Here is a 14985-nt window from a genome sequence, read left to right as displayed (position 1 = left end):
AACGTGGTCGTCTCTGTTGCTGTCTCACAAGCTGTAGACTCAGATCATGGGATCTGTTGTTGTCTCTCTGGATGGACCAGAGGCTCAGAACAGTCTTGTGTCTGTTAATGTCTGTCCCCGTGCAGGACAGACTCAGAACGGAGTATCTGTTGTGTCTTTCCCCTTTGACGGGCAGACTCAGAACAAGGAGTGTCTGTTGAAAGGGTACATTTATCCCTTTCCGATGAGGAGGAGATTGCAATTTGGCGCTTCTCCATTCGAGTGCTGTGATTGGCTGCTGGCATCAGACAGGACACACAAAGTGTGGCCCACCCTTCTTTCCCCTGTGGAACTCATTTGTATAAAGCACAAAGTTGGAAGTCTTTACAGTGTCTTTAAAGTTTACCAATGCATTTCTCACTTTCCAAACCACCACCAGAATACCTTTGGCAATATTCTAAACAAATAGAGACTAAACATGATGGAAAAAGATTGAACTGTCATTCAATTGTACATTAACAGCTGAATTTGTGTCAGATGTTGCACTACAAATAGCTGTCACTTGAGAATACTTATTTCTGTGAATAAGTATGAAATGGATGTGTAGTTTGTATCAGTTCTAAGGTTTTCAAACATAGTTTTGAATGGATTTGGATGGATCTTTGTGATCTCTCTTTGTTTCACCCATTGCTGCTAAGGTCCTGAGGAATTTTTATAGCAGTCTCTGGCCAACCTAGTCTCTAGATGGGTGAAGGGCAGAAACTCCATGTGGACCAATGAGAAGTCATGTCCTTCCCAGGCTTGGTACAAGAGGTCTTCTTCTTGCCCTCTAATGAGGTGTCTGGATGTTGTCCTTACATCTTTATCTGATGGCGTTGGATAGTTTGTTTGTGTTAAGTCCACCAAGATCCAATCAAAATGTAGCAAACCTTTGTCCGCTGTTACGGACAGAGAGGGGCCCGGCCATAAACTGGGCCCTGGAATGTGCTGTTCACTACACTTCTGATCAGGTATGTGAATTTATTTCACCATTTCAAACTGACTATATGTTGTTTTCTTTATTTGTCATATTTACAAATATTTACTATTATAACTACCTTCTATATGTATATTTGCTTTGCAACCATGCAAAATTGTGAAAAGTGCAATTAAATTAAACAATAGCCTACCTGATATTCAAAGTGTGAGCAAATTATTAAAAAAGGTAAATATCATAATTAAACTTACTTATGATTATTTTTTGCAACTCAAAACACATTTCCTGTAAGCTTTTATCTAGGCCAATACTATTTTTTATACTAAACAAGTAGAACTCAAATACTGTTCATTGAAATAAATTACTGAAGTACTTAAAAATGTAACAAATGAAATCATTTTATTTGTAAATTTCTCATGGTTACATCTGAGCTGTAAGGCAAAAGTTGTGTTTGAAAATTCTGCCCTTGTTTGCACAAAAATAAATTCTCATCTAAAAAATTATATAGCATCATCTAAAAATAATTTGATCTTTCTCAGATTTGAAATACATGGTGAGACTTGTGTCTTTAGTTACAATGACTTTCTAGACCCTAAAGTGTCCTTCTGACAAATGTGCCAAAATCTGCAACACAGATTCCCAATTGTGTGCACTCCAGCGAGTTTAGTTGTTTAGCAAAAGTACAGCAAAACCGATTGTTGGTGAGTGTGATGGCATTGGCTTTATGGCGTGTTCAAAACATATCAATCATTGTGGTTCAACTAGTACGTTGGGGCAGGCCAATGGGGGTCAAGGTTTAGCTTCAGCAGTTACAGTGTTTTCAAGTCATGTCAGAAAGAATGTATTTACTTTATTTGCAGTTCTTCTTTATTGCACAATGCATATTTCTTAATATTAAGCCTAAAATGTGTTTAATATCACTATTAGTAAGGATAGTATGATCACTGTATAATTTGAACGCAAGATATATATACATGTACTAAAGTATACTTGCAATAGTTCTACTTTAGCATAATCAAATGTACATAAGTATATCTTTAGTTGGACCTCAACACAAAAAATACTTGTTCCAGTTTAGCAGACTTTAAGGGTGCTTTCACACCTGCCTCATTTAGTTCGGTTGAATCGTACCAGAGTTCGTTTTCTCCTTTGGTGCGGTTCGTTTGGGCAGGTGTGAAAGCAGCAATCGCACTCGAGTGCGCACTAAAAGCGGACCAAACAAGCGTACCGAGACCTGCTTGAAGAGGTGGTCTCGGTACGCTTTCAACGACTCTGGAGCGGTTCGCTTGAGATGTGAAAGCAATCCGACCCAGTTAACGGACCAACGAACCAAATGACATCATAATTCATAACGGAAAATGTGATATAAAAAGCGGTAGTGTCTGATTCTGTGAGTGAGCACATTATTTACCACAGATGTAAACCAACGAGCGCCTCTGTTGTGTAATTGCACTTCTCCGTGTGAGAATGCTGTCCCGACAAAGCCTTTTTCCTGCTCTGCTTCATTATAAAATGTATATAGTCTCTCTCGACACGCTGACAACAGGTCGCTTACTACACAGCGCTGGGAAACCAGAGACAGACCGAGAGAGACAAAGAGCGCGCGTTTGAATTTGCCGCAGTATTAATATGAATGTAGTATATAATTTAACAGCTGGAAAGACGGCTACATTTATAAAGTGTTTGCGTGTGTCTCGACAGTTACAAATAAAGCCACAATAATCTCATGGAGCGAACTTGTCAATCATTATTTTGATGGATGACGCAAAGAAAACTCTGACCAATAAGAGGACAGTTTTACTCGCATGTGACTTGCCTAAACGCATTTTGGTACGCTTTGAAATGTTGCCATGTGAAAGCGAACCGAACCAAGAAGAAAATGCAACATTGTAACAAATTTAGTCCCTGTTTCGGAACAAAACAAGCGATCCATAGGTGTGAAAACACCCTAAGTATACCAATTTAGTTTACTAAAAGTACAATTGCAGGGTATTTATATTAAGTACATGCAAATGTAAATGCAATTGTAGTACACTTAGCATAAAATAAATGCATTTCAAATAGATTTTAGTATATTTGTTTTTCACTAGGGTAGATTTCTATAGATATTGATTCTACAGGCTATTTGCAATGTTCTACATAAAACCTCATGACTGTGTCATATTTCATCACACCTTTTGATAACACTGAATAGATACTATTACAAACATTATGGATTTTATGTCAATTATGTAATTTAGGTAATGTAAGTGTATTTTCTAATGTGGCGTCTGTAGCCTGTGTAACTATTTCAGCAGCAAGGTTGATTTGAAACATGTATCTTGCACTGTTTGCTTTTGAATGAACTGATTGTTAAAAGTACTAAACTAAAAGAAGAACATACTGTTGTGTTTTGGTGATTAAACCAAATGTTCTCATTACATATTACAACGATCTTGTGTTTTGAAACAGTGATTATGTAGAATGAAAATATGTAAAACTAGAACGAAAGCATGAGATCAGGTTTTGAAAGAATGACTAGCTGTGTTAGATGTGTGATCAGTTTGGAGTTTTGTACTAAGAGTTTTGAAAATGTACACCTTACTTGTGAAAATAGTACCAAAGCGAATTAAAAAAAAAACTGTAGTACAAGCCTGTTGTATCAGACCCTGTTTGAATAATAGCCAAAACTTTACTGAATAAACTTTATGAAGTTTATTGTACATCACACAAAACATGAAGCATATGTTTTCACTCCAGAAAATCACCATTAGAGCTGAATAAATCAGTACAAGAAGTGCACATTAAAGTCTTTTATCTATAAACTCTCTCTCCCTTGTATTCTCATCAACATACACAGCGAATTACACAAAAACACTCATTACAACTAACAGTAAACAAATATATACAGACCTTGTGTCTTTTTGGGGGTACTTAATAAACTGGTAAACTTTATAGCTGTAAAACAACTCCGATGGACTATAATAAAGTGCGCACTTTCCCTTAAACAGTTTTTTACCATAGGTTTGTACTAGGGCTGAAACGATTAGTCGACATTATCGACAACGTCGACAATAAAAAATTGTCGACAAATATTTTTGTTGTCGAATAGTCTCTTGATCTCATACGACCTATTTGAAGGGCCTGCAATAACGCGGTGTAACCAGTGGGGCGCTGTAGCGCAATACTGTAATGCAGCCCTCCCGGATCCAATCCAATAAAAGAAGTCAGCGCTTTGGAGAGCATAGTGCAAACGAAGTCGAACCCGTGAAATGTGGGAGATTAACATAGCATAAACATAACAAACATAACATTTAGCATAACTACAGAATACTGTCATGCAGGGCCACCAACTCTCATTCAAACTCACTGTTCTCACGCCACACGTTCATGTTCTCACACAGTGAAAGATGCATCGCAGAGCAAAGAGGACACAGAAAACGCACCGACAGATCAGGTTACTTTTGATATAAAACTAAGTCTAAGCTTTTAAATTCAGTCAATATTACTACGGGATTCAAACAATACTTGTGGTGGTGACGCTGTTTAACGTTGTGAACCTATTCCTCTCTATTACAGCGCGTAAACTTGTGGCAGATAAACTCGATAGTTTGTGTGTGTTTGTGTGTGTATGTATGTATATATTAGGGTTGTCACGATACCATAAAAATGTCTTACGCTGTATCACGATACCAAGTAGTATCGTGATACCATGCAGTATACAAAATGAACCAAACTTTCATAAAAACACGAAAACAGACCAGAACACAAATGAATCATCGTAAACAAAATTCATCTCGGTTCATAAATAATGTTATGATATTAAGCGGCATGTGAACCTATTCCTCTCTATTACAGCGCGAAATAAACATGAATGAACATCAAAAAGTACTTACTGAACTTACTGAAATGAAGTCAATAAAACTTGCAAACAAATATATCACACAAAATGTAACATCTACCTCAGGCAAACAACAAAAGCCATTCAATGACCATAAACTCGATAGTTTGTGTGTGTTTGTGTGTGTATGTATGTATATATATATAATATGATATATAATATGTGTGTGTATGTATGTTGTTGTTTCATTTTTAAAAAAAAACCCAAATAATAATATTATATTTTTTTAACCTGAAGGATATTGGTCTATTCAGTTGGCTTGAAAATTATTAAAAATACACTTTTAAAAGCTGAAGTGATTTCCTTGTTTTATTTACTAGTTAAAGTACAGTATAACTCAATATTTTAACTAATTGCTGAAGTAGAATAATCGAACAAAGCTTACTGATTAACCAGTGCAATAATCGATGATTAGTCGATTAATCGTTCTAATAATCGACAGATTAATCGATTATCAAAATAATCGTTTGTTGCAGCCCTAGTTTGTACTAACCTATGATCCATCCTGGAGTAATAACTTCAACCACGGTGTCCACAATGACTCAGATGGCTGGAGTCTATGAAACCTTGTATGTTCGTTGGTACATCCAACAACAGAACATTTGTAATGTTTTTTTTGTTTGTTTGTTTTGGAACAGACATTGTATATCTCTAGCTGATACAGCAAGTAAACAGAAATGGCAGACTCTGTGATTCTCACTCAGGGAGGTATCTATGCTAACAGGGCAGATCGCCACCAGTCATGGGCGGGGTTTGTCTACCCTTACGTAGGAGTAGGGGGAAATATAAAACAGCATGTTCTGAGAGATTGAAAATGATAAATGGGGATTATAAAAAAGTATTGGGTGGATCTTTACCATTATAGGCTGGTTGTTTACACACACTGTGGACACCCATCTGTGTTAAAACACCTTATAAAAGTGAATTTTGCATAATAGGTCCCCTTTAATGCTAACATATTCATACTAAAAGGCAAAAAAAAAAAAAAAAAAAAGCACCATCAAACCATCCTACAGAGTATTTGTAATTAAATGTTTACAATGTCAAAAAACTCCAGAACTGTATTTCAACAAAGCACAGAGTGTGTAGTAGGACTGACTCACCTCTGGTTTTCACACTAGTCATGTGCTAAAACAGAAGAGTGACTTCTGTCACCTTCATTTAACCACTTTGTCATCTGACAAACACTTTATGTATTTCATCACGTTCTGCTGGGCTCACATTTACAAGGAAATCATTGTCTTCTCACCCTGTCGTGATGCACTTTTATATTTTTGGAATTATGTTAAAGGAACAACATCTGTCTTGTGCCTATGAACACAAAATTAATTAACACGACCTGACACTGAATGAGTCATCCTCGCACTTAGCAGACCCAGATCACAAACGCCCATACACAGATGATGGGGAACGACCCCATGATCTTAACAGAGTGTTAGAAAAATCTCTTCAGGGATGACAGAAGGTTTGAGAGGTTCAGGAAGAGACAGTGTGCAATTTGCAGTGCTGAAAACTGGAACCCAGGGATGATTTGTTAAAGGAATAGTTTGTCCAAAAAAGAAAATTCTGTCATAATTTTGTCATGTCACTTCAAACTTGAATGACATTCTACAAGCTGAATTTTTCAACTCACTGATTCAATTATTCTGCCATTAAAGTCAGCATGAAATGAAAAATCACATTTTCTAAATGCATGTTATTGATCTTATTTTGAACAATTCATCCATGCATTCCATTTTAAAATTATTTTTGACCTCATATCTTTTCATTAAAATATCTACTCAATCTAAAATCTTTTCTTTTCTCGACACATTTCTTACAATCGATTACAAACTCGCATTTAGATCTGCCTCCATCCAATTAACACTCGATAAATACACTGAACAAAATTATAAACGCAACACTTTTTTTTTGCTCCCATTTTTCATGAGCTGAACTCAAAGATCCAAAGGCCTGTATAAACCGGGACGAATATTGTGCGCGATTATCGCCAACGTTTAACGTCTCCTGACTAAACAAAGGGCGCCAATGTGAGTGTGCACACCGACGTGAAAAACGCGAGGCATAAAAGCGTCATTTTTTACAGTTTTTTATGATTGTTTACACACTAAAATAAAAATTTCCACACAATTTGCAAAATTCTACTCCAATGAGCAAAACACCTCCACAGATTTGCACAACATTACACACAATGTCTGCTTAACCCTTTTCGCAAAACATTACACACAGTGATTTGTAAAACTCTACACACATTTTCACACCTTAGACACAGATAAGGACTGTGAGGTTACTTCCTTGTCATTACAAAGCCCCGGATTGCCAATGACCACACTAATGAACGAATTGGATAATCACATCCACCAGGTGTGGAAGCACACATGTGCTAATTTGAAAACGCAGCACTCAGGTGTGCTATAAAAGGCAGCAGGTGAGTTCACCTGTCTTCAACAAAAATGGAAGGAGCTAGAAGAAGAAGAAGAAGAAGAAGAAGAAGAAGAAGAAGAAGAAGAGTGAGAATGAGAATGAGAATGAGAATGAGAGGGGGAGCTCAAAGAGGAGATGAAGGAGGTAGAGGAAGAGGAGAAGGAGGTAGAGGAGGAGGCCCAGGTAGAGGTAGAGGAAGAGGAGAAGGAGATAGAGGAAGAGGCCTAGGTAGAGGAAGAGGAGAAGGAGATAGAGGAAGAGGCCTAGGTAGATGAAGAGAAGAAGGAGATAGAGGAAGAGAGAAGGAGATAGAGGAAGAGGCCTAGGTATAGGAAGAGGAGAAGGAGGTAGAGGCCTAGATAGAGGAAGAGGTAGAGAAGGACTTGAAGAGTTGATAGAACCTGAACAAAGAAGATGAGGACCAAATTTGACTCAAGAAATCCATGCAACACTTATTGACCATGTTATCAACCATGGACTGACACTGATGGAAGCTGGACAAATAGTTCAACCAAATCTCAGCAGAAATACTGTTGTGTCAGTAATTCGGGCATTTCATCGAGAAAACAGGTAAGCTAACCACACAGTACATTGAAACTGAAGCTTGCTGTACTTATCATCAATATTGTTTACTGTGACATTTGACAGTAGGCTGCATGTGTGTGTGTATATATATATATATATATATATATATATATATATATATATATATATATATATATATTTTTTTTTATTTTTTTTTTTGAAACTGAGGATTGAGGACACCAAGGTGGAAGTGGCCCTATGTTCACTCGTACACAACGAGGCCGCCATTGTGAACATGGTTTTGACCAATAATTGTATCAGGCTGCGAGAAATACAAGCCAATATCATCAATGATGACCATATTTTCAATAACATCCAATGAGTCTCTCTGTCAACATTAGGTCAAATCCTCAAGAAAAATCAAATATACATGAAGCAACCGTATCAGGTACCATTTGACAGAAATTCAGAGAGAGTGAAACATCTGCGCAATGAGTATGTGGAGGTATGTATTGTTCATCTTACTATGGTGTGGTATTGTGCACTGCTCAATGTTCTGGCACAAAAAAATACTGTGCAATAGATATTGAATAGCATCCTATTGTCTTTTACTGTGTTTCAGAGAGTCTTGCAAATGGATGCTGCAGAAATTCAACATGAATTTATATATGTGGATGAGGCTGGATTTAACCTTGCGAAAACAAGAAGAGGGAGAAACGTAATTGGACACAGGGCAATGGAGAAACGTAATTGGACACAGGGCAATCACCAATGTGCCAGAGCAGCGAGGGGGTAACATCACCCTTAGCACTGCTATTACACAAAATGGGGTCCTCCACCACCATGCAATTCTGGGACCCTATAATGCAAATCTAATACTTGCATTTCTTGACAGATTGCACAAGATTGTCACAGCATTAAACCAAGTGGACCAGATGCGGTACATTGTCGTTTGGGACAATGTCTCATTCCATCGGGCTGCTCTGGTCCAGAATTGGTTCCATGGCACCCTGAATTTGAAGTCTTATACCTTCCCCATACTCCCCTTCCTGAATCTGGTTTTTTTCAGCATGGCGGTGGAAGGTATACCAATCTATGACCGTTTGCCCCTCATTCAGGCCATGAGCAGGCCTGTAATCATGAATGAATGAATGAATGAATGAATGAATGAGGCATTTATATAGCGCTTTCATAATTTACACCCAAAGCGCTTTACAATCATAAGGGGTCTCTCTTCCACCACCAGTGTGCAGCACCTTGGATGATGCAACGGCAGCCCATACAACGGCGCCAGTGCGCTCACCACACCCAGCTGTAGGTGGAGAGGAGAGAGAATGAAAGAGCCAATTCAATGGATGGGGATTATTAGGAGGCCGTGATTGGTAAGGGCCCATGGAGGGAATTTGGCCAGGACACCGGGGTTACACCCCTACTCTTTACGAGAAGTGCCATGGGATTTTTAATGACCACAGAGAGTCAGGACCTCGGTTTAACCGAAGGCCGGTGCTTGTTACAGAAGTGTCCCGTCACTATACTGGGGCATAGGACCCACACAGACCAGGGTGAACCCCCTGCTGGCTACCAACACCTCTTCCAGCAGACCGTTTCCCAGGAGGCCCCTCATTCAGGCCAGCCCTGCTTAGCTTCAGTGGGCACCGGTCTTGGGCTACAGGGTGATATGGCTGCTGGCATCATATCGAAGCAGCTTCTGTGCAGGGGTGGATTCGTCACATGAGGCGATTCTTCCAACGGTGCCTTGCCAATGAAGACACAGCCTGTGATGTGGATGAAATCTTATGGCCTGATCCAGCCAGACAGAGAGATGATGAATAGTTTTACAGTAGTTTTTCTTCAGAGTCAAAGTGTATGTACTTCATGCAGTAATTTTTATTTGTCTACAGATTTTATTTGTTTCATTGATTTCATTATTGGTTGATTACTGTAACTGATTATGGTAAGAAATACTGTAAGTATTGAAATAAATACTTGAAATATTCAGTCTGCAGCATCAGTGTTGTGCAGTGCCTGGTAAGTTTATAGTAGGCCTATTTGTGTACATTCTCCCTATATCTCAAACTAATCATGAAGAATGTTGTGGGTTTGTCACTATTTTTTTTTTTTTTTTTTTTCATCTAAATTATCCCTTACATAACAATGTCTGGCCAAAAATCTAGCACATGCTATTCCTAAAATTAGTTTTTTTTTTTTTTTTTTTACAAATGTGTTTTATTTATCACAGCAGTGAAAGCAGTAAAACTGGCTACAATAGTGTCTGATCATTGAGGACTGTGTTGGTTAAATGAGAACTAATAGCATTTTCACAAATGTGTATATGTTTTGACTGAAGTGTGTCATTTTGCAAACAAGCTAGGAATTATGCACATTGAGTGTGGTGTTTGGGTAATTTTGTGATTATATTTTGAAAAAAAGAACCCGGTTTTCAAAATTGCGTGTAAACAATTGAAAAAAAACTGTAAAAAACGCCTCTGGTTTGTTTTTTTGGTTTGACTCGCCGCGTTAAAAACTGACTGACCAATGAGAGTGGCTCTTTTGTTCACGTGCCTGGAGCTGCTGAAGTTACACATTGATACCAAGACGACGAAGAGAAAGTAAGTAGACGAGGAAGACCCCTACAAACTATCCCTGCATCTCAAACAACTCCCTAGCTTCCTAGGTCGTATCAGTATACCGTGTAAATGAATGTGGCAGACTCCCTGATCAGTGCCCTGACTACTGAACTAGGGAGCTGATTGAGACGCACGCAAAGTGCTCTGCCACTTCTTGGCCACACCTATAGATGTGTATTATTTCTGTATTTTTACTGTTTGTTTTTTTTTTCTTTTACATTCAAGAAATATAGTGGAGAATGTCTATTTCATAAATATGTTTATTTGCACTAGCATTTCTGACTACTATCTCTCATATGTCATATATATGCCATTTAATATCTGCATTTTTATCTTATTTAACTTTATTAATATCATAAATATGTTTATTTGCACTACCGTTAAGCACAAGCGCCACATACTGACAGTATGAATTTGCACGTTTACTCTGCGCATCGCCAGTGAAAATCGTTTGGGTATGAACACAAAAAACGTCTCAAAAAACGCTGGCGATAAACGTGTGCGATATTCGTCCCAGTGTGTACAGGCCTTAAGGCTTTTTCTATGTACAGAAAAGGCCTATTTCTCTCAAATATTGTTCACAAATCTGTTTAAATCTGTGTTAGTGAGCACTTCTCCTTTGCCGAGATAATCCATCCACCTCACAGGTGTGGCATATCAAGATGCTGATTAGACAGCATGATTATTGCACATGTGTGCCTTAAGCTGGCCATAATAAAAGGCCACTCTAAAATGTGCAGTTTTACTGTATAGAGGGTATGCACGTGACGTCGCCGTCGACCGTTACGACTGTGGTTACGACCACTGAGTGGCAAAAGACTGAGCGGCAGCATTGGTTTTTAGTGTGAATGCAGCGAAAAACACATCCAAAATGGGAATGAGCTTTGCGATTGACTGTACAAATAGCTTTGACACAAAATCTGAGGTAGCCTATATATGACTGCCGAAAGCTACAGAAGAAATAAGCAAATGGATTGTTGCAACAGAAACAATTGGACTCCAGGCAGAGAAACATGGATTTGCAGTTATTATTTTGTGTTAAAATGTTGGACTTTGAGGTAAAATCATACCGTATATATTGTATTGTTATATATTATGTTGACAAATTATCAATCATATATTTACCATCTTATATTCTACATAATTGAGTGTTTTTAAATAAACATTGACAAAAACTATACAAGTTTTAGGACTGGACAATATTACTATATATATATATATATATATATATATATATATATATATAACATTGATAAAAGTGATTACTCGGATTTAAACCTACCTATATTGTAGTTACAAAAAATATTCACAGGCAGAATGCTTTATGTATTTCCCCGGCGTCGAAATCAGGCACATATAAATGTCAGGAAACACATCGATGGATTAGGTTTATTTGACAAGTTGTAAGAAACACTTTAGAGCCAAACCTTTAGAGTAATTGTTTGTTTTACTCGCGTTTACGCAGTTTCCCCTATTAAAGCCAGTCATGCCGCAGGTTCTTTTGCCACTCAGTCCCACTGAGGGAGCGCATTCCGGCGGGAAAGTAACGTCGATGCAGAGATAGGGGGTCCAAAAACCAGTCAGTATCTGGTGTGACCACCTGTCGCGCAGTGCAACACATCTCCTTCGCAAAGAGTTGATCAGGTTGTTGATTGTGGCCTGTGGAATGTTGGTCCACTCCTCTTCAATGGCTGTGCGAAGTTGCTGGATATTGGCAGGAACTGGAACACGCTGTCATATACGCCAATCCAGAGCATCTCAAACATGCTCAATGGGTGACATGTCCGGTGAGTATGCTAGCCATGCAAGAACTGGGATGTTTTCAGCTTCCAGGAATTGTGTACAGATCCTTGCAACATGGGGCCGTGCATTATCATGCTGCAACATGAGGTGATGGTCATGGATGAATGGCATAACAATGGGCCTCAAGATCTCGTCACGGTGGGATTCAAAACGCCATCAATAAAATGCACCTGTGTTCGCTGTCCATAACATTTGACTCTCGAGTTAGGGGGGTCAAGAAATTTATTTTATTTTTATTTTATTTTTTTATTTTTTTTTGCAGGTAAATGTCTTTTTGTACCTGCATCAGCAAATTATTCGCAGACGTTTTAAGCAAACAAGTTTGTTTGCTTTTTCTTTTTTTACTTATTTATTTAATAATTCACTTAATTTTATTATCACGGGAAATGATATACGTGGACAATATCTGAATCAGTGTCCATCATTTTAAAGAAAAATGTCACGTCGCAATATTGAATATATTTCCATTTTAAACCATGAAGCCGAGCCAGTTGATATCACACAAACAATATGCAAACTTTGCGTGAGAGACTTATGCGGGTGAAGTCTCACTAGAGAACAGTAGTGGCTTCTGGCCATAAATATAGGTAGGCCAGATTCTGGGTCTAAGTGCTAGTTTATGATAGCCATTTTGTAAGCTTTATATTCTAATCGTTGAACACAGACACACTTTTGGCAGAATTCGAATGTCCTTGCGTTATTCAGCCTGAGGGTGGCGCTCTAATGGTGATTGACAGACTTTAGACACACAACACACAGAATCTTAGAACTGTATTTATTGCTTCCGAATTTTGTTTTAGAATAGTTATGTAGGAATTCGAGTGATGAAAAAAGTCTCGTCTATTTTCAGAACAAACATAAACAACAGAACTACTATAAAAGCTATTAACATGAGCACGTTTAAATTAAAGGGTTTATACTCTCATTAATTTGATACGCTACTCCACATAGGAAGAACAAGACATGCCAAACAGTTACTGACCTGAAGCAGACACATCTGAAGCAGAATTATATCGTCTTGATCTGGAGCGAGGTGTACGTGAGGTGTTGTTTAACGTGGAAATAAGTGGGGCAGCCAGAAATCTGCCACAATGGCTCCATGAGAGGGTGCTGCAGTTCCATTTTACACCACAGATTTACATAGGAAAGTTGTGTGGCGCTGTAGAGTTGGGAAGGGCTCTGAGACCGGCTGCCCCGCATAGTATTATGAATACATGCCTGTCGAATCCATGCTCTTCATTTTAATATATCCTGCTCACTTTACGACTTAAAATAGTCTAGAATATCTGAAAAATATTTGTTGCAGAATGCTGAACACATTAATAATTTATTACTAATTCAGTGTGCATAGGGGCAGGCCTATAGGATGAATATTTTGGTGAGGCTCTGCCCCACCTGCCCATACAGAGCCGTGGCTGCTACAGAAACTGAAAGTAAAAACTGACTGAGCTTTTGGCATCTGTCGCTGCATTAACGGCGCATATTCTCTTAGAGACGATTAATTTATTTTCTTGATATTTCTCTTGTGGTCCATAGTGAGGAAAAAAAAATATATAAAATTATACGAAAATATTTCCTGTTAAACAAGTTGTTTTTTTAAATGAGGAGTATCCAACTAATCTTTTATTATCCTCACTCACAGCGCATCGGTTATGCGGTGATGCGCTATGATATTGCGGGGCAAATTAATTACAATATTATTTTAATAATAAAAGTAGCATAATAATAATAATAAGAATTTAATAGCCCTACATGCCCCGTCCGATATACGCCACTGTGAAGCAGCTGTCCGGGTGGCTGGTCTCAGATGATCTTTGAGGTGAAGATGCTGAATGTGGAGGTCCTGGGCTGGTGTGGTTACACGTGGTCTGCGGTTGTAAGGCCGGTTGGATGTACAGATGTACAAATTCTGGATGTACAAATTCTCTGAAACGCCTTCGGAGACAGCTTATGGTAGAGAAAATGAACATTCAATTCATGGGCAACAGCTCTGGTGGACATTCCTGCTGTCAGCATGCCAATTGCACGCTCCCTCAAAACTTGCGACATCTGTGGCATTGTGCTGTGAGATAAAACTGCACATTTTAGAGTGGCCTTTTATTGTGGCCAGCCTAAGGCACACCTATGCAATAAGCATGCTGTCTAATCAGCATCTTGATATGCCACACCTGTGAGGTGGATGAATTATCTCGGCAAAGGAGAAGTGCTCACTAACAAAGATTTAGAAAGATTTGTGAATAAAAACTATATTTGAGAGAAATTGGTCTTTTGTGTACATAGAAAAAGACTTAGATCTTTGAGTTCAGCTCATAAAAAATAGGGGGCAAAAACAAAAGTGTTGCGTTTATAATTTTGTTCAGTGTAGAACCAACTACATTTTTTTTTCAATGATATGTTTCACTCAAATGTACGTCACAATACAAAAAAAAAAAAAAAAAAGATCTGTTGCTACTTTCAATACATTGCGACTTCAACAGCTCAATGGAGGGAAACTTATCAGTGAATGACAACTTAAATTTTGGTCTGTTACTCATGACCAACATATGACTTCAGAAGACAGAACCCTCAAGCTATTTCCTCCTTTTTAAAGCTTGAAAGCCTCAGCCACCATTTATTGTGACTGCATAGAAAAGAAAAACCAGGAAATTATTTAAAAAAAAAAAATCCTTTTATATTACACAGAAGAAAGAAAGTCATGCAGGTTTGGAACGACATGAGTAAATGACGACAGAATTTTCTTTTCTTTTTTTCTGTGAACTACCACTGTGAAG

At 38.2% G+C, this 14985-nt stretch overlaps 1 protein-coding gene and 1 long non-coding RNA gene across 2 annotated transcripts in view; both read left to right on the top strand.

The window, feature by feature from the left end:
* Nucleotides 1-14985, top strand: part of si:ch73-60h1.1 (calcium/calmodulin-dependent protein kinase type IV) — a 63815-nt gene that overhangs the window by 18587 nt on the left and 30243 nt on the right.
* On the top strand, nucleotides 7505-8815 carry LOC125245359. The gene is made up of 3 exons (XR_007179500.1): nucleotides 7505-7829; nucleotides 8013-8289; nucleotides 8407-8815. It is a non-coding gene; the product is annotated as an uncharacterized LOC125245359 (long non-coding RNA).

The sequence above is a fragment of the Megalobrama amblycephala genome, linkage group LG14, assembly GCF_018812025.1.
Source record: "Megalobrama amblycephala isolate DHTTF-2021 linkage group LG14, ASM1881202v1, whole genome shotgun sequence".
Classification (NCBI taxonomy): domain Eukaryota; kingdom Metazoa; phylum Chordata; class Actinopteri; order Cypriniformes; family Xenocyprididae; genus Megalobrama; species Megalobrama amblycephala.
This window is presented reverse-complemented; position numbering and strand designations above follow the sequence as displayed.